This window comes from Stegodyphus dumicola, chromosome 8 (genome assembly GCF_044657685.1).
Source record: "Stegodyphus dumicola isolate Sdum_Otavi_A_Nest chromosome 8, ASM4465768v1".
Taxonomy (NCBI): Eukaryota; Metazoa; Arthropoda; class Arachnida; order Araneae; family Eresidae; genus Stegodyphus; species Stegodyphus dumicola.
In genome coordinates, this window is record NC_140775.1 from 97772491 (window position 1) to 97789790 (window position 17300).

Genomic DNA, 17300 nt, shown 5'->3' on the forward strand with positions numbered 1-17300 from the left:
GAAAGAAAAAAATCATGCAAAACTTTTCAGTATCTTACAAATAGTGAAATAACATGAAATAAATAAAAAATAACATGAAAGAAATTCAAAAAACAAAAAAATTTACTCTGCAGAACAACTTTATAAAAAAAATCAATAAAAATGTATTACATATATAAAAAAATCTGATGTGTACACCACATGACTTCCTTGCACGGAATATTAAATTATACGCATTTTTTTTTGCATTTCGTTTAAACTTATTGGATTTAATTAAATCTACTTCGCCGACAGCCCATAAATCACAATAGAATAAATGTATTCTTTAAAATTCACTCTATTTGTTTACCATAGCGGCACTCTGGCGCTAGGTTCACTTAACAGTATTATATTTAGTTCATATTATAATCTGGATCGCAAATTTAAAGCCTGGCCTCTACTACAAAGAGTAATCACCAGTAGATATCTTGGCTCTTGGGCTGTTACTTTATTTTTTTAATTTAATCAAAGGCACATTGTCTTGTGTGCCGCGTCCTGGGGACGAAAAAACTAAGAAACACAGGTGGCAAATCAGGAAAATCATTCCTTTGTGAAAGTTCAAGCATTTAAACAAAGATGCTGAAATTAGTCCATTTAAGCAATACTGCCTTCGTAAATACATGAGTAGGTGCGGCTGAAGTCTTACACACAGTTAGCAGCTACGTGAGCGTGCATAGAGCAAGAGAAACAAGTACATCGTAAAGTCACATGACTTAAAGTCAAATTCAGATTGATCCCTGCTTTAAGCAGAGCGGTTATGATGATGAGACGCAAAAAGCGTCTTACACACAGTTAGCAGCTACGTGAGCGTGCATAGCGCAGGAGAAACAAGTACATCGTAAAGTCACATGACTTAAAGTCAAATTCAGATTGATCCTTGCTTTAAGCAGAGCGGTTATGATGATGAGACGCAAAAAGCTGATATCTAAAATACTTGTAACTTTTAACAATTTAGTATTACTGAAAATAATTCATATATGCCCTTTTAAGATCTTTAAATGGTAAAAAGAAGTTAAAACTTAAACACTGAGACGTGATAATTTTCTTTTGAAGGTAAACACTTATGCGGTCACGTATGGCTCGAATCCAATAGAATTTATCTGGTATTATTCTAACTGAACTTCAGACAGTAAGTAATTTCCACGTTCGTAAATATTTAAATTACACTGCTCAATGGCTTTGCAAAATCAAAGTCCTTTGAAGAAACACGAAAAACACATTTTAAAATAACACCAAACTTGTCTATATACAAAAACGGTGCACAGTTCGCTTTGTCAAGATGATTTATAAAAATCACAAAGTCCTTGGTGCAAAACACTAAACACAAACTAGACAAAAAAAAGTAAGTAAATAAGATAAGAAAAATACGAAATATTTACATTATGTACATCCCCACCACCGTGGGTTGTGGTGGATTGAACATGGGCGTTTTACAACACTCTCCTGAGTGGGTCATATTATAACTCAGAATGCACAAAATTTATATCATTTAAAGAATTATCTAATCGTTGCTACATGTTCTATTCAAGTACAATAATAAAGCTAGAAGGATGTATAAAAAAAATTAAGGGAAAAAAAAAGAAGCAACAGTTTTTCACAGATGATTGAGTATTTCTCATTCAATTAATTCAGTTCTCACTTCGCGGCAAGGCAAAATTACATAAAAACTCAAAATACCTGTATTCAAAATTTATAATTATTAAAAATTAAATTACTAATTATTAAAAATTAAGTAAATCTTAAAAACTTATTTCCTTGAAAAAATTCCAAAAAGCATTAAGCATGATTTAAATCGCAATAATAAATGAAGGCGTTTATCTTTGTTGTTGCGAAGCTACGTTTCTCTAGATTGGCAACAAATTCACTACTCTGCTGTTTCAAATGTAAACAAGCAATGGCCGCCATCAAAAAAATTATTAGGGCACTTAAACAACTTTTAAATTGTTGATAATTCTAAAAATATCGCATACAGATTTACTAAAGGCATAAAAACCTTAACCGGAAGATAAAAACAACATAATTCAATCATTTTTAAAGCAAAAAAATGTACAATTTACAAACATATAAGAGTAAAAACACTGAGATCACTGAGCCGGGTAACATAGTGGATATATTTATAAATACATTTATATACGTTTGACGCTGCCGATTGAAACCAAAATACGAGGTGTACATCTACATGTTATAGTAGTCCTATATACAAAATTTTAAGGTTCTGAGGCTACTCGTTTTTGAGTTATGCGAGATACGTACGTACGTACATACGTTTGTACAGACGCCAAGAAAAATTCTCTTCAGAATTCATTTTAAAGCAGTTTTTAAATTTTTTTGGAGGAAAAGAGCCTGTTATTCTGTCCTTACGTACAGATATCACGCAAAAACATCGTTAAATTGCATTCGAAAGCGGTCAAAATGGATATTTTCGTCGAAATATGCTGCCTGAAGCTTTTCGCGATTACAATACTTCCTTTTTACTTCGTACAAGGAAGTAAAAAATGACAATGAAATATGGGAATCTCTTAAAAAAACAGGGACATAAGAAATACGATGAAAAATTGTTGCCAAACCCATATTTCTAAAAGAATGAAACTATTCAAAATGATGCGATTTAATCAAAAATCTATCAACAACAATAAGAAAGGAAAATTGTGGCCAAAATCACATTTTTAAAGATGTGAGAAGTGTTCGGAAGCTTCATTAAAAAAATTTTCTAAAAATACAAAATGTTATCATTTTTCCAAAATTCTTTTTGTAAAAGCAGTCGCAAGGATGAAAGTTTATCGTGTCCAAAAATCAAAGAAAAATAAACTGTAGATTTTTAGAAATAATCTTTTTTTTAGAAAAAATCCCGTTGAAAAGGTGTTAAGCTCACTTTGTTAAATAAATTCGTATTTAATCGATTTATTGAAACAGAAATTTATTTTAAGTTCGTAAAATAGCTAAGTGCCTACGTTTCATGACGATGTGAAAATGGAGTGTGTAGAGTAAAATCTCGCTTTCCTATAGCCCATTATGTCTCAAAATGACGCGATTTAGTCACAAAACATAAAATAAAAAAATTCTAATTCTAATTTCGAAAAAATCGCTTCGAGGTGCACGGGCTCTTGTCTAGATGCACCTATGTACCAAATTTCGTAGCGTGGGTCTATTAGCTTACGCGCAGCACAAACGAAAGACACACACACACTGACGCACAGACAGACTCTTTCTTTGATTATATGTAGAGATTAAGAAGTATTGAAACTGTAGAAGATACTGCTCTCAAATTGAAAAGAATTGAATTTCAGCAAACTCTCCCTAAAGATGGCTACCTACGTGTACTTCTTCTTAGAGATAGCCACTCTATAGAAGGGTTACTCAATATCTATGCTTATTTGCGTTTTTTGAAGTAATTGTCAATTTTAGATATTGTCGGTTTCGAAAGATGGTCGCGACGAGCAGGTTAATTGTTATATCTATATATATAAAGAAGAAAGTATGTTTGTTTGTTTGCTATTTAACACAGTCATTACTATATATACTATAGCTATTGTCCCCAAACTTTGTACAATTCTTTTCTGGGTCCTTGAAAAGGGCGACATCCACTCCCCCCCCAGAAATAGCTAAAATCAGAGATATTAATTAAAAACTAGGATAAACGATAATTTTTGCCATTATTTTTTGGCAACAATCTTGCACGCTAGAAATGCAAATCTGCTTTATTTCGAAAGTTGTTGCCACTACTCGCTTTCAAATCCTAGAGTTCGTTAATAAAAAATTTCTCAGTTTTACGATGAAATAAAAATAGCATTGCCAAACATTAAATACATTATTCCGGATTCCAAAACTTCTTGAGAAGCTATTTCGACTATTCCCATCTTCGTACGACTTTAATCAGCCGAAATATTAATTAAAAACTCTGAAAGCGCTCATTTTCGCACTCATTTTTCCGAGTGGCAACAGTCTCGCGCGTTGGAGATAAAACTGCTCTATTTCTGAAAGTGTTGTTACTGCTCGCTTTCAAATCGAAGAGTTTATTCATCGAAAAATTTGTAAGTTTTATAAAATCTATACATATAAAGAAGAATGTCTGTATGTTTGTTTGTTTGTTTGTTTGTTCGCGTTATTGATTTCTGATCAATCATAATAAATTTTTTGCCACGCTTAATCGACTAAAATTGAATATAGGTGAAATATTGTATGGAACTTGAGCTTTAACGACCATTTGATTAGAAAGACGAATATGATTAAAAATTGCGTGCCGCTATTGCTGATATAATGAGAGAATTAGTACAGCGGTATCGTTTTCTCCGTTGTTAGATACATTACTCTCAATCAAACTTAACAGGCATCGGGTCCTTTCGCTAGTATTTATATATTTTTACTACGCATTACGCTTCCCCTTTTTCAATCTCTTTTCAGTAAATACAGTAAAGCTTGCATTTTATAAATTTTTTACCCAATAGCGTTTTTTAAAGTACTTGGCATAAAAAGAAAACTTCAAAATTGCCGCAATTTTTAAGTGGCATTGTGTTCAAAGAAAGTAAAAAATTATGTGTATGTATAATTAAAAACAAGGAAAAAAAGAAAAAAAGAGGATTATATTTTATTTTGATGCATTTATTACTTCTGTACTTAATAAAGCTGGAAAATTGTGTAATGGAAATTTATAATGTTACAATTTTAAACGCGCGAGTAATTCAAAAAGAAACTTTTTAAAAATATGAAATTAAAGTCTAAACCCCGAATGTCAAACAGATAAACGTAAGGTTCTAGTTTCAGATGTATTAGAATACTGTGATATTAGAGCTGAAAAGCTTTCATCACTGAACGACAAATTTCGCTTGGGATGCTTTTCAAAATTACTTCATAATTTATTTAAACATGAATGCTTCATTTTGACATTTCCAAAGAAACTTATCGTTTCATTTAATATATAAAATCTTATCCTGGCAAAAGAGATGGATGAGAAAATGCAAAGAATCTGGAAACCGCCTTTGGCAAGTGTTACGAAAAACAGATTTTAAATTTACCTTTTACGCTCCTTTGAGCATTATACTCTTATAATGCTGCTACTCGTCAAAGCAGGAAATCTTTATTTTTAAATTTAATAATTCTGCTGTTGATTAATGAACTGGAAGATCTAAATATAATAACGGTATTTCTTAATAATTTAAATTTTTAACTTACTAAACAAATACATAATTCAAAAGAATTTTGAATTATGCATTTGTTTAATATAAATTAAAATACATTTAATGTTTAATACATCCAACTGATTACTTTTATAAGTATTTGCATCACTTTTGTAACTAATAAAAGACTTTCCTAATTCCACATGTTACGTAATGAGTGAACAAAGCTTTTTACATTTTATTACGTTTGATATTTTTTAATCTTTTAGAATTTTTTATGTAAATTTTTGTTTGAGGTATTAGATTGCAACCTGAACCGACCGTCATTTTATTATTTGATAGTAAATTTCATTAAAGGTATTTTTTTTTAAACAAAACAAAATTTTTAAACATTGTAGCAATGCATGTACACTGCGAAAAAAAGGGGGGGACAGTTTTTGACAACAATGAATTTTGCGCGTAGTCGTATGGAACGCTTTCCGTTAACTAATCATCACATAAAAACTATTAAATGTTTCGCTTACGAAGACAACGGAAACTTTTTAATTTTATGTTTTCAAAATTGTTTATACTTCCAGCACTGATTGCGATGCATCTATCAGTTTATTTGCAGTCCTCGTCCTTCCTTGATAAATTTTAATTTTCAGGTACCCACACAGAAAAATGTCGCAAGGTGCAAGATAAGGAAAACGTTCTGGCTCTGGAATGTTATCTAAAAATGAGATCTTTGATGTGAGATCATTATATCCCTTATATAGAAGTAAGATCCTCTGCTTTGGAAAGATTTCATAAAGCACGTCCATCCATAACATTTACTGTGTGTGCTAAGGTCTTGCTGGAATTACACAGCCAAATTGCGACTGCAGAAAGTTTTGTAGAACCCTTACGTAATGATAAGGTGATGCATGGCTATTTTGTTTTCCAAAAAGGTAATGGCTTGTTACACCGCAGCATTACTACTAGAGAATAATATGCTCACTATAGAAAGGACATTCATGCTGCTTGGTCACACAATCAGAGAAATAAAAACGCGTTTCGTTACTGGAAAGTACAATAATATTATGGGGAATATTTAGCAGGATAGTCTGCATACCAGTTAGTGCAGTCACATTCATTTAGCTCCTGCGTAATCAACAGTTTGGAGAGAAGCCACTGTAGGTTCAAGCGTAAAATTCTCCATTGGCAGCGATTAGAAATTTCTACCGCATTCTCATGTCTGTGTAGTGACCTTTACGGATATCTCATCACAGTTTGTCTCACTGCTTCAACATTTTCTATGGTCCACGCTCTGCAAGGTCTTCCAGGAGCACTCGTTCGTGGGTTCGTTTGTCGGGAGTTTTACGCGGAGGAAATGAGTGATGATAAAAAAATCCCATTTTTGAAACTATTTTCTATTGCAAAAGTATGAAGTTCATTACTTCCCATTGGGATAGCGAATTTACTAGCCAGGCACGTGCTACTCAGGTTATAACTCGATTCGTTTGCTTCACTAGCACCGGAATAGGTAATAGTAAATTGTACGTATTTTGCGGTACATGGGAACAAAATGGCAAACTTTGTTCTTTCAAAGTATGAAACAAAGTTTTCCAAAACACCTATCTTTGTTTTGTTACTTACATATGAAATCCGGGCTATATTTCTCGTGCACTCTGTACATACTTACATGCATACGAGATATGTACGGGTACCGGAAGGATGCTTACCGGAATGATAATATTTTAAGAGAGCTCTGCACAATTACATATAGTGCTACGAGATTTTGTTTAGTTAGTATTTTATCACGTATTTGTCAAGTGGCGTCGATCTGGTTACACTGGCACGTCTCGATGTCGATTTGTGTGTGCTGTTAGTTGCAAAATCCTGCCATTTAAAATTTTTTTGAAGAAATGTACATCTCAATGCGTTGCTATGATTTCGTAAATTCTTTAAAAATGCTACTTTGAAAATATTTCAAATGTACGAATCATTTTCCAAATTTAGAAATGGCAGTGTATCAAATGAATGCAATAAATATAATACAGAAATAGGAAAGATGCTGAGAATATGCGATATGCTATTAACGAAGATTGTTAAAAGGCCATTCATCAGATTTCTGAAGAAAGTCTTTCTGTCCAACAGCTTTTGGTGAAGAAAAACATGAAACTCGTGTCTTACGCTACTCACCAGATCTTCTACTTGCAACGTGCAACTTTTTCTATTTTTATAAAATGCTTTCACAGTGCAATTCAGTAGGTAAAAAATGCAGCTCAGTGATATGGATATGGTGGGAAAAATTACATTGCTTGCCTCGTACGACATTTTGTGCCGAGAATTACAAAATTGTTTCCGTGTTTTCAGCAGTTGGGAAAACAGTGGGAAATGTGTACCAGTGCTAGTATAGAGCACTTTGAAGGAGGCTAAAATGTGTAGTACAAGGTGTATAATTGTTTGAAAATAAAATTTAAATTTGCATATATATGTAAGAAAAATAAAGAAAATGTAAAAGATTAAATTAGCAGATTAAATTCCTTTCGATATTCTAAAAATAGTAACTATTTGCATTGCGTCATTTCGAGACTAATCTATGTCATATGACTCTTACATAATTCTGATGATATAAATCGAACTAAAACTCAAACAGCCAATAGTAACCTTATAGTAATATTAACTATTCAATCAAAATGCATTGAGAACTAAAACTTACTCTGTCTGAATTAAAATTTCACCCTCAACATAACGCACTTGCTTTCTACGCTTTGGCCTGGCTGGACTACAGTATGTCTGCTCCTTCTATTTTACTGCAAATTTATCAAAAATGTAAGCTTTTTGGAATAGGCACAATTAATGTGCCAACTTGTTTGTGACCGCAACATGTTGCTGAAATAGAAAATGAAGATTTAATCTGCCTTCGCCTCCAGTTTCCTATTCATTATGGATCAACACTTCTACGCCATCAGCCATCAAATCCTTCTGGTCATTGTTTGTGAGTTTGATTTCATCACATATCTATTCATATCTATATGTGTATGTGTGTGCCTAAATATATAGATAAATTTAACTTTGCTTATGTAAAATCAAATGAATTTTTTATTATTGCGAGTTATCTGCACTCAGAGATAGGTGATAATTCATAAAATTGAGCAAATATAATAATAATAATAGTAATGACGTGCAAATAAGCGAATAAAAGGTATAAAATAAATTACATCGGTATTGTAGATACATGAATGTGGAAGTAAAAACCAATATTAGACAGAAATAAATGAAAAAATCCATATAGTTTCGTTTAATTTAAAATTTAGTACGAGGAGTGAAGAATTAAAATGAAAATGTTTATTATGGCCTCACTTTGCGGGTTAAATTTACCAAAATTACAACTAATCCTGTATTTTCGAATTATCGCTCATAAAGCTTTGTTGTGTTAGATTTTCTTTCGCATTTTCTTATCTGTAAACTCATCCGATTTTGTGTCAAAATACCTGTATTAGAACAATGTTATATATAAATCTAATACATAGCCTAAGTCGCGCTTTCGAGACATGAAAAACACAAGTTGACTTTTATCAATCGGCCAGTAGAACGGGAGATATAGAACTGTCAACCCCCTTTTTTTCTGCGTACTATACCTCTGGAACTTTCTAAAAAAAACAGGTCTTAGGACTTCGAAAACCAGTTTTCTTGAAATTTCCAGACCATCGCCAAGATCGCATAAAGTTGTCAAATATCGTCAAAACCCATTAGGGGATTTCTACCCAAATCTTATTTTCTGTTCCGGCCATCCTTACACTGCCGATGTTGAATCGACTCAGAATTAAAAGTTCTTCAAAATAATGCTTGAATTAAATACGTATAAATTCAGTAAATGGCCATAAAATGAGGATGAATTAACAATAAATAATCATAAGAATATTATATTCATAATGTAAGAAATACATGAAATTAACACTTCAATAAACAGCAAAAACAAATATACAAAAATACAAAAATGCATACAAAGCAATTATAAGCAAATAAACCCAGATATATAAATGCATTACAATATTTGGGCCTCGTGTATATAAACATGAATATACACGTGACTTTCTTTTGTCTGCTATATGAAATACAAATATGCCAATGAAAAGTTTTAAGAAAGTAAATAATAACACGATGGGCCTCTCTGATTCCGAAACCTATTCTAACCTTTAAGATCAAAGACTTTGCTATTCTTGCTCCCAAACTCATTATAACTACTTCATATGCACTTGATGTAATTCATTTATTCTAATTTTTACAGGTAAATTAATGCATTTAATTTCAGCATTTGGTTCGCCATAGCCTTGTTGTACTCAAATTAGGCTCATTGACACATTTGCAATATAATTCATTATAGTAATTATTTAGAATTATCATATTGAGTTACTTTGCAAATGATCATAACTATTTATTTTTCTCATCCATTACGGTATTATTTTGCAGTTATTTCACTTTACGATATTATTTTGCATTTATTCACATTACAATTTAAAATATCGTAATGTATCTCTCATACATTACGATATTATTTCGTTATTCATCTCATGTTAACTACGTTTTTTCCCCCCGCAAACTGCATTTGTTTTATTTTCTCATGAATTTATTTTTAGTTATCCAATTTGGTACTTTTGATGCATTGATTCCGAATATTAACATTTTTGAATCGGTTAAGATGTTATGAGAGGATAAGATTTTACTTAAAGCTTTGCAATTTTATAAGGAAATATTTTTCTTTTGATTTTATGTTTGTTAATTTGTTCATCTTTGAAACAATTAAGTGGAATCAGATCCTCATCTTCTTTGGTATTAAAACTGCATTTAGTCTCTTTTTCTTTTTATTGCTGTGTTGCCTATATTTAAAGACGGGACTGTGTAACAGTGATAATTTTTTCCTTGTTGGGATTTATGCATTTAATTCATTGCGCTATATTAGCCTTGTATATATATAGTATTCAGTGTTCTTCTAATCATTATTATGCATCAATCTATGCATAAATAATGTGGGCGTATGTATTTGTAGTCTTGATTCTTTACTTCTCGTCTTTGATCTTATTGAAAGTGTTCTGTTTAATTACTTTTTTTTGCTAACAGTACATCCTTCTTCCTGTTCAAGAGCCATTCTGGCTTTAGTCAAATGAGTTTCATATTTTGTTTTCTAATTTCGTGAACTGATATTAAGGTAGCCAGATGTTTAAGTTTTCTTTTTTCCTTTTTTTAAAAATGTTTCTTTATTTTGCCCATTTTATTTTTATTTAAGAGGACCAACAAATTTTGTAACATACAGGCCTCAATTTCTAAAATGTTAATTTTATATTTTAATTTAAATAATTAACGTAAAACTGTTTTATTTTTTACTATTTTATAGGCTCTTAGGAATTTTTCACTGCTTCACTATTTTAATAAATTTTTACCATAAATGATTCACTATTTAGTAATGTTAAACAGTTCGCTGTTTAAGTTTGGAAATTTAAATACATCATTTCAGACCATATGTTAATTTTAACTTTTTTATTAAATTCAAAAAAAAAATTATTTCTGATTTTTTGCAACGTTTTAAAAATTTTAATATTTTTGAAACATGTTTTATTAATTTTAAAAACATGTCTAAAAGAATTCTTATTAATATTTTCTGCAATATGCAAATTAATTTCGAAATATTTTACCAGTTGTCTTTTGAATTTTAAAAAATTCGAATTCTTCAAAGAAAAGAAAAAAATCGAGAAAATGACATTTAAAGTTTTCAATTTACAGCTTTTTAAGCCTATAGAAACCATAAAAGCAATTCTACCATTCACTGAAAGGATAGTTTTAGTTATGTTTCAATAATATCACTAACATGACATTTCAGGATAGGATTTTTAACTTATAAATAACATTTTGGCTTAAGACAGAAAATAAATACGATCAAAATTAAAAAAAAATAATCATGTCAAAATCTTAATAGCTAGATATTCCATATATTATAACGATTTTTAACATTCCTCTTATTAAAATAATGATGTCGAAGTCTTTTAGTAACTATTTTGATTTTCACTAACTACATTTTAAAATATTTCGTTTAAGGAGTACCAAACTATATGTGACGCATTTTTATATACAGTTAGTTAATTGTATATGTAATTTATAAGTATATCATAAAAGTATTCCTTGATAGAATTTTAATGTGTGCACTTTTTCAGCTTATACATCGTTAATAATAATATTTACTTTAAAAATCATTTTTAAGTCAAATACTTGCTGGCAAACTGAAACCCCACTTTGAACAGCTCATATTTTAATGTTATTAGTTTTATAGATTTCATCTAACTGAGCATTTACATATTAAATGCATTTAACATATTAAACAAATGATTATGTATTTCAAAAATATGTTAACCTATTTACAATTAGTTAATATTCCCACTATCTAACGCTAGGCAGTTTATATATGCGTTAGTTCTTTTTCTGGCATTTTTAAAGATTTTATGTGAAAATAATAAGATTTCATTTTCATATTTGGGAAACTTTTATGAATTAACAAACATATTTTTTAATATCTAAGACAATAATGAGTTTTAACTAGTAATCAATAAGAATATTAACATTTAGTTATCATTTTTAAAACTATTATTCATATTATACTAATTCAGGCTCACCAGCGGCCGAGCGGTAAAGTCGCTGACCACTGGTAGTTCGGTCCGAGGTTCGAATCCCGCGAACGGGCTGGCTACATGGGCGTTTTCGTGGTTTTCGCCATGGGTAATGTGTATACGAGTAAGTTTCCCTTTGAAAGTCCTCCACGAAGGCACCCCTCCCTAGGCAGCCTATTTTTAGGCTATTTTTGCACACTAGGCAGATAGCCCTAGTGTGCAAATACATACACACATTCATCTAACTCAGGTCATTTGTTAATTTCCTTTTACATCTGAGATTGAATTATTTTTTTTTCTTTGAATTATAATCTTAATTGATTATGAATTTTCTGCGACAGTTAAAATCGCTTTTAGCCCTTCTTTCGCAAGTAAAACATTATATATAAAAATACGCCTACAGTGAATACAGAAATACACTATAGGAAACTTTAATCTTTTATTTACTGTAACACTTTAAGAAGTTTTAAATAAATATATATGTAAAAATAAATTCAACGCAGTATGTATGAAAGACAAATATTTGATCTAGAATGTCTAATACTTAGTAGATTTAAATATTTGTCAGATTAGGGATTTAAAAGATTGTAAAAATCTCACAAATAAGCTTTACATTGCTTTATTATCAAAGAAAATTGCTTTAATATTAAATGATTAGAAACTGTTAAAGCCATGTACTTGGCATCTGCTGTTCATAACAGATATAAAAATGTCCTTTTCTTGCTGTGTACTGATATATCCAAACAATGTGTTATATAAGCTTTAAAAATGAATTCCGAACAGTCGTTAATTCTTGAAACTCTAGTACTTATAAAAGCACTTTTACACTTATAGAAATGTAAATTTTTACGTCAGTTTCCCTCAGAGAATTGTTAAGTAAAAAAAGTCGATAAAAGTATTATGTTCATAAAATATACTTGATTATATGATATAATATGTACAGAATCTTTTATCCTTACATTCAAAGAACTTCTAAACTCAAGCAAAAAATTAAGAGTATATTATTACTTTTTGATAGTTATTTAAATCTTGTAAAATATGTTATGCATAAATTGTCAGAATGATCTTTTTACTTCTGCGACATAATATTTTTAAATCCACCGCTAAAAAATAACAAAATCAGACACTGAGGCATTTTGATAAGGAATAGGAATTCAGGAGCGACGTTTATAGAAAACGATTTTAGAAAAGGTAATCCTATTTTAATAAGGGAAAAGGCTCTTAAATTTTTTACAAGGCTTTTAGAATTAGGAGAAACTACATGCATGCTTTAAAATCACAACTAAAATTTCTTTCATACATCCGTTTTTTGACATCCAATTTTTTTTAATATTTCTTTTATTCAAAAATAATATTATTTAATAAATATACTTTTTAGTTAAAAAAAATCGCGGTGGAGGGAATAGTTTTTTATTTGTTTCCAATTAAATAATTAGGATTATACAGCACCGCCATTATGTTGAATTCAACATAAGTCATAAAAATAAATTCAACATAATTAATAAAAATAAAACAAATCCTGAATGAATATCTTATATTATGGATTTAGTGTTTTATTATATATTTAATCTTATATTATATTTTTAATAGCATATTTTGTACAATTTTCATTTTAACAATTTAAATAAAGCATTTCTATGGATTAATGACAAAGGGTTAATTTATCTTATTGTTTTAAGAACTAACGGTTATCAACAGAAATATATTAAGACATTTAAAAATTCATTTTAATAAAATACATGCAAAGAATCAGCCTGAAACGGTAAACAAAGGCAAAATTATATGTGCATTCGCAAGATTAATGAGTATTGTAAAGAGAAGCATCTAGCTGATTTTAGTTTTAATTGCAAAAATGGATTGATGACGGTTATTTGTTTAATTTTCCATAGGTGGAAATTGAGCTCACGTAATGTTTAACTGCACCAAATTTATACATTTAATTATCTTCTTAATTATCAGTGTTTATCATTTATTTTTTAAACTAACGAATTGGAACAATCAGTGTATGGAAAGTTTCGTACATTTTATTTACAGTGGAAGTAGATTGCATTCATTACAGTATTGATGGTTGACACGATGAATTTATTATTGATTTCTTATGCTATTGAAGAAAACGTTCCTTTCATAATATGAAACTTTATCTCTTATTACTTTTCAGAAACATTTAAGATAACCAACGCACAAATGCAGCGAAAAATTAAGAATTTCTTTTAAGATTTCTCTGAAATTTAGAATATGAAAATGTACATGGATAGAGCTTGAAAATATAAAAATTAAAGTGTTAGTTTAATTTAGTTTCATGTTAAGTTTTGAACTGTGCCGATACATTTTCCAAAGGATTCAATGTGGTCTTGATATCATTTTTGCTTAGGTAGTTTATTTTCGTTCTTTTACATTTTACTTTTATATAATTTTGATGTTCTAATAAACATCACCAAGAAGCCATGGTTTTTTTTTTTAACTCGCCAAGGTAGAAATCGCTGCGAAATAAAATAACGACGCTGCTATGCTATCTTTCGAACGCAAGTGGGAGATTCATTCAAAATAAAAAGCGTTTTAAAAGTTTAGAATTGAGAATTATATTTTATACATATAAGAAAAAGGATATTCTAGCCTTAATTTATGATGACCCCTTATGCCACCTTTTTAATTCTATTATGTTCCCCTTTCTATCCTAAATATAGTAACATGGTTATAACAAATGACTCTGAACTCCTCATTTTCAAAATTAATACCTCCCATATAGTTCTTTTAAAACACTCATAAGCCATCTGTGTAAGTAACAGCAAAAGTGAAAATTAATTCTTAGCCAACATTAATGCTAAATTTTGCAAACCAAAACCTTAACTAACAGAAATAAAGTAGAACAATAATTTTATCATGCTGAATCTGCACCCATATTGTAATCTATGCATTTCCTTTTCAGTTTCTTTGTCTTGCTAAAACAGAATCCATCGCTTCATTTTTTCATTACAGTTACATTATTTGTATATTAAAAGAGAATTAATTATTGTACAATGCGATTTAATTGTGTATGTCAAGAATAAGAAGCGTCCAATCGGCCATGACTAAAACTATTTCTTTATGTGTCATCTTCATCATTACTTTCTATGTCAGTGCGCACAGAATATACATAATATTTTTTTGCTTCAAATTCGAATAATAATTGAAACAGAAAATATAATTTCGGCAATTTTTACTATTTTTTGCCTCTAATTTAATACATATATTTACAACCTGCGTTTGAAGAAGATAAAACTGCTATTTGCTCTTTAAGAAACACAAGTGGTGGAAGTTAAAACATTTTAAAAGAGGAAAACTATGTAATTTATCAATTAGTTAAATGATAACTTTTAATATGATTCGAAATTATTCGAAATTCTAAATTATGTTTCCCTATAACATATGAATGAAAATATTTCGTAATATCTTCATAAATCTTTTGAACATATTATTGTTTCATATCCTTTTTTTTTCTTTAATCAACAACTTTATGATACAAAGATGAGTCAGGAATTTCGTTAAAAGTCGTTCTAAATTAAAGCAGGTTTAATTTCAAACATTGTGAATGCACAGAGAGTATCTAATAAAATTTAATTTCATTGTTTTCACTTTCAGTTTACTTCATATAATAACTGCAGGCATATCAGTGAACAAAAATGTTTTCAAATATATTTTTCGAATATATCATTAGTATGGTTATTTTATAAAATAATTGTTTTTAAAGTCTATTATTGAAATTAAGACTTCTGGCTTCAGTAATATACAAAGGATAACACTTCCATTCTCAAAGAAAAGTTTAATTTACACTACCCACCAAACCGCATAATCAGTACGCTTTGAAACTTAAAAGGCAACAGTGGAAAAAATGAAAATTGCTGTAACAAATCTGTAGCAGCTGGAAATTGGAGAAGATAAGAAACAGTTCACCAACGGCACAAGGAAGAGAAAGGCCTTGAAAATTCCCAGTATGCCGTTTATTACGCTCTAAATGCAGGTCTTATCAAGCATTTGTTTTCTTATGCTTTAAGTTCTTCCCAAGGACACCCAACGGTCGTTTCAACCGATGTGCAGTAACGAAATGGAACAGACTTGATTAGGGTTATTTTAATTGAAACTTTTATTGCAGCGAGTTCTTTTTTGTACATGTTTTTCGCTCATTGCTGCTGCTCATGATATTTTTGCCCGGCCTCCATTGTTAATGAATTTGTTTACCTTATGAAAGCAGTAATTATACGACAATAATATATCTTCTTTTTGTTTTCTATATCCCAAAATATTAAAAATTTGGATAATTTATAATTATATTACATATCTTGGGAGCAAGATGGAATAATGCTTCCGTAAAGTTTATACTTGTTTTTCCTGTAACCTTTTAGAATACAAAAAGGTATGTTAAACAATTGTTTTTGGACAAAATATGGAATATCTGAAAGGTGTCTTTTTTGCACAAAAAAAAAAAAAAAAAAATTAAATAACAAATTTGTTGGAAGCAAGAAAGAAATATTTTATTATTATTTTTTAAGTAAGTGAAATTTAAATTAGTAATTTAGAAAATAAATATTATTTCGACTTTTATGATTCTCTCAAAATAAGTCTCATTGCTTTTCAAAACACACATATACTTTTATGCGACTCTTGAGGAACAATAATTGGGAAAAAATGCCGGTCATAAGACGCACCTTAATTTAAGTGACATTTGTATGCGAAATATATTGCGCCATACGCATTTACAAGTAGAAAAATGCGTCCAGCAAATCTATTCGTCACATCTCTAAACCAGGTAAAAAATGTTTGGAATAAGTCATAAGAGAAGAACTGAAAAGTAAAAGACTTTTTCCCCGTTGAAATTCGTATATATGTTGTATAGAAAGAGACATTATTTGCATAATTAAGCTGAAAATGTTTATTATTAAATGATATTTCAATAGCATTGTAAGTATGGAGTATCTCTAAATATTAATTTTACTGAGTAATCAATATCTTTAACATAGAGTGCCCGAATAAAAGGTTCCAAAACAACACACATATATAGAGCCCAAAATAAGTATTACATATATTTCTTTAACCTGTGGCAATGTAAAAAAACTATGAAAATGTTTCCGACAAACATCCAAATAATATTCGATCCTAATTTAGAATATCTGAGGTATCTTTAACTCTACGAACAGCATCCCTTACGTGGACATTTAGGTTCTGGAAGTCATCGATGATCTTGATGTCTTAGGCAGTATAATGAATGAAATTATGCAACAAAAGTTTTGGAATTAAATCTAAAAAAAGAAAGAAGGCTTTCTAAGACGACTTAGCGAACTCGGTTACTCAGCAGGAAGCCAGAATTTCAGGATTCATTGATTCATTTGACTTAATATAATTTACATGAGTTTCGTTCAATACATATAGTTTATATTAATTATATAACTGCTATTTATACATCTGGAACTATTTGCTATAGAACATTAATTATAATTAGGAAGAGTCAAAAACCTCAAAATTTTCAGTTCAGTTTCAAATGTATGTCCGCATCAATTTAGTTTCAGTGTAC

The 17300-nt window shown here is 29.9% G+C and overlaps 2 long non-coding RNA genes across 2 annotated transcripts in view; one reads left to right on the top strand and one right to left on the bottom strand.

Annotated features, from left to right (window-relative positions):
* LOC118206083 (uncharacterized) overlaps positions 1-17300 on the bottom strand; it is a 155086-nt gene that overhangs the window by 136123 nt on the left and 1663 nt on the right. The gene's annotated exons all lie outside the window — the stretch shown is intronic.
* Positions 1-17300, top strand: part of LOC118206069 (uncharacterized) — a 96057-nt gene that overhangs the window by 9066 nt on the left and 69691 nt on the right. The window lies entirely within an intron of this gene.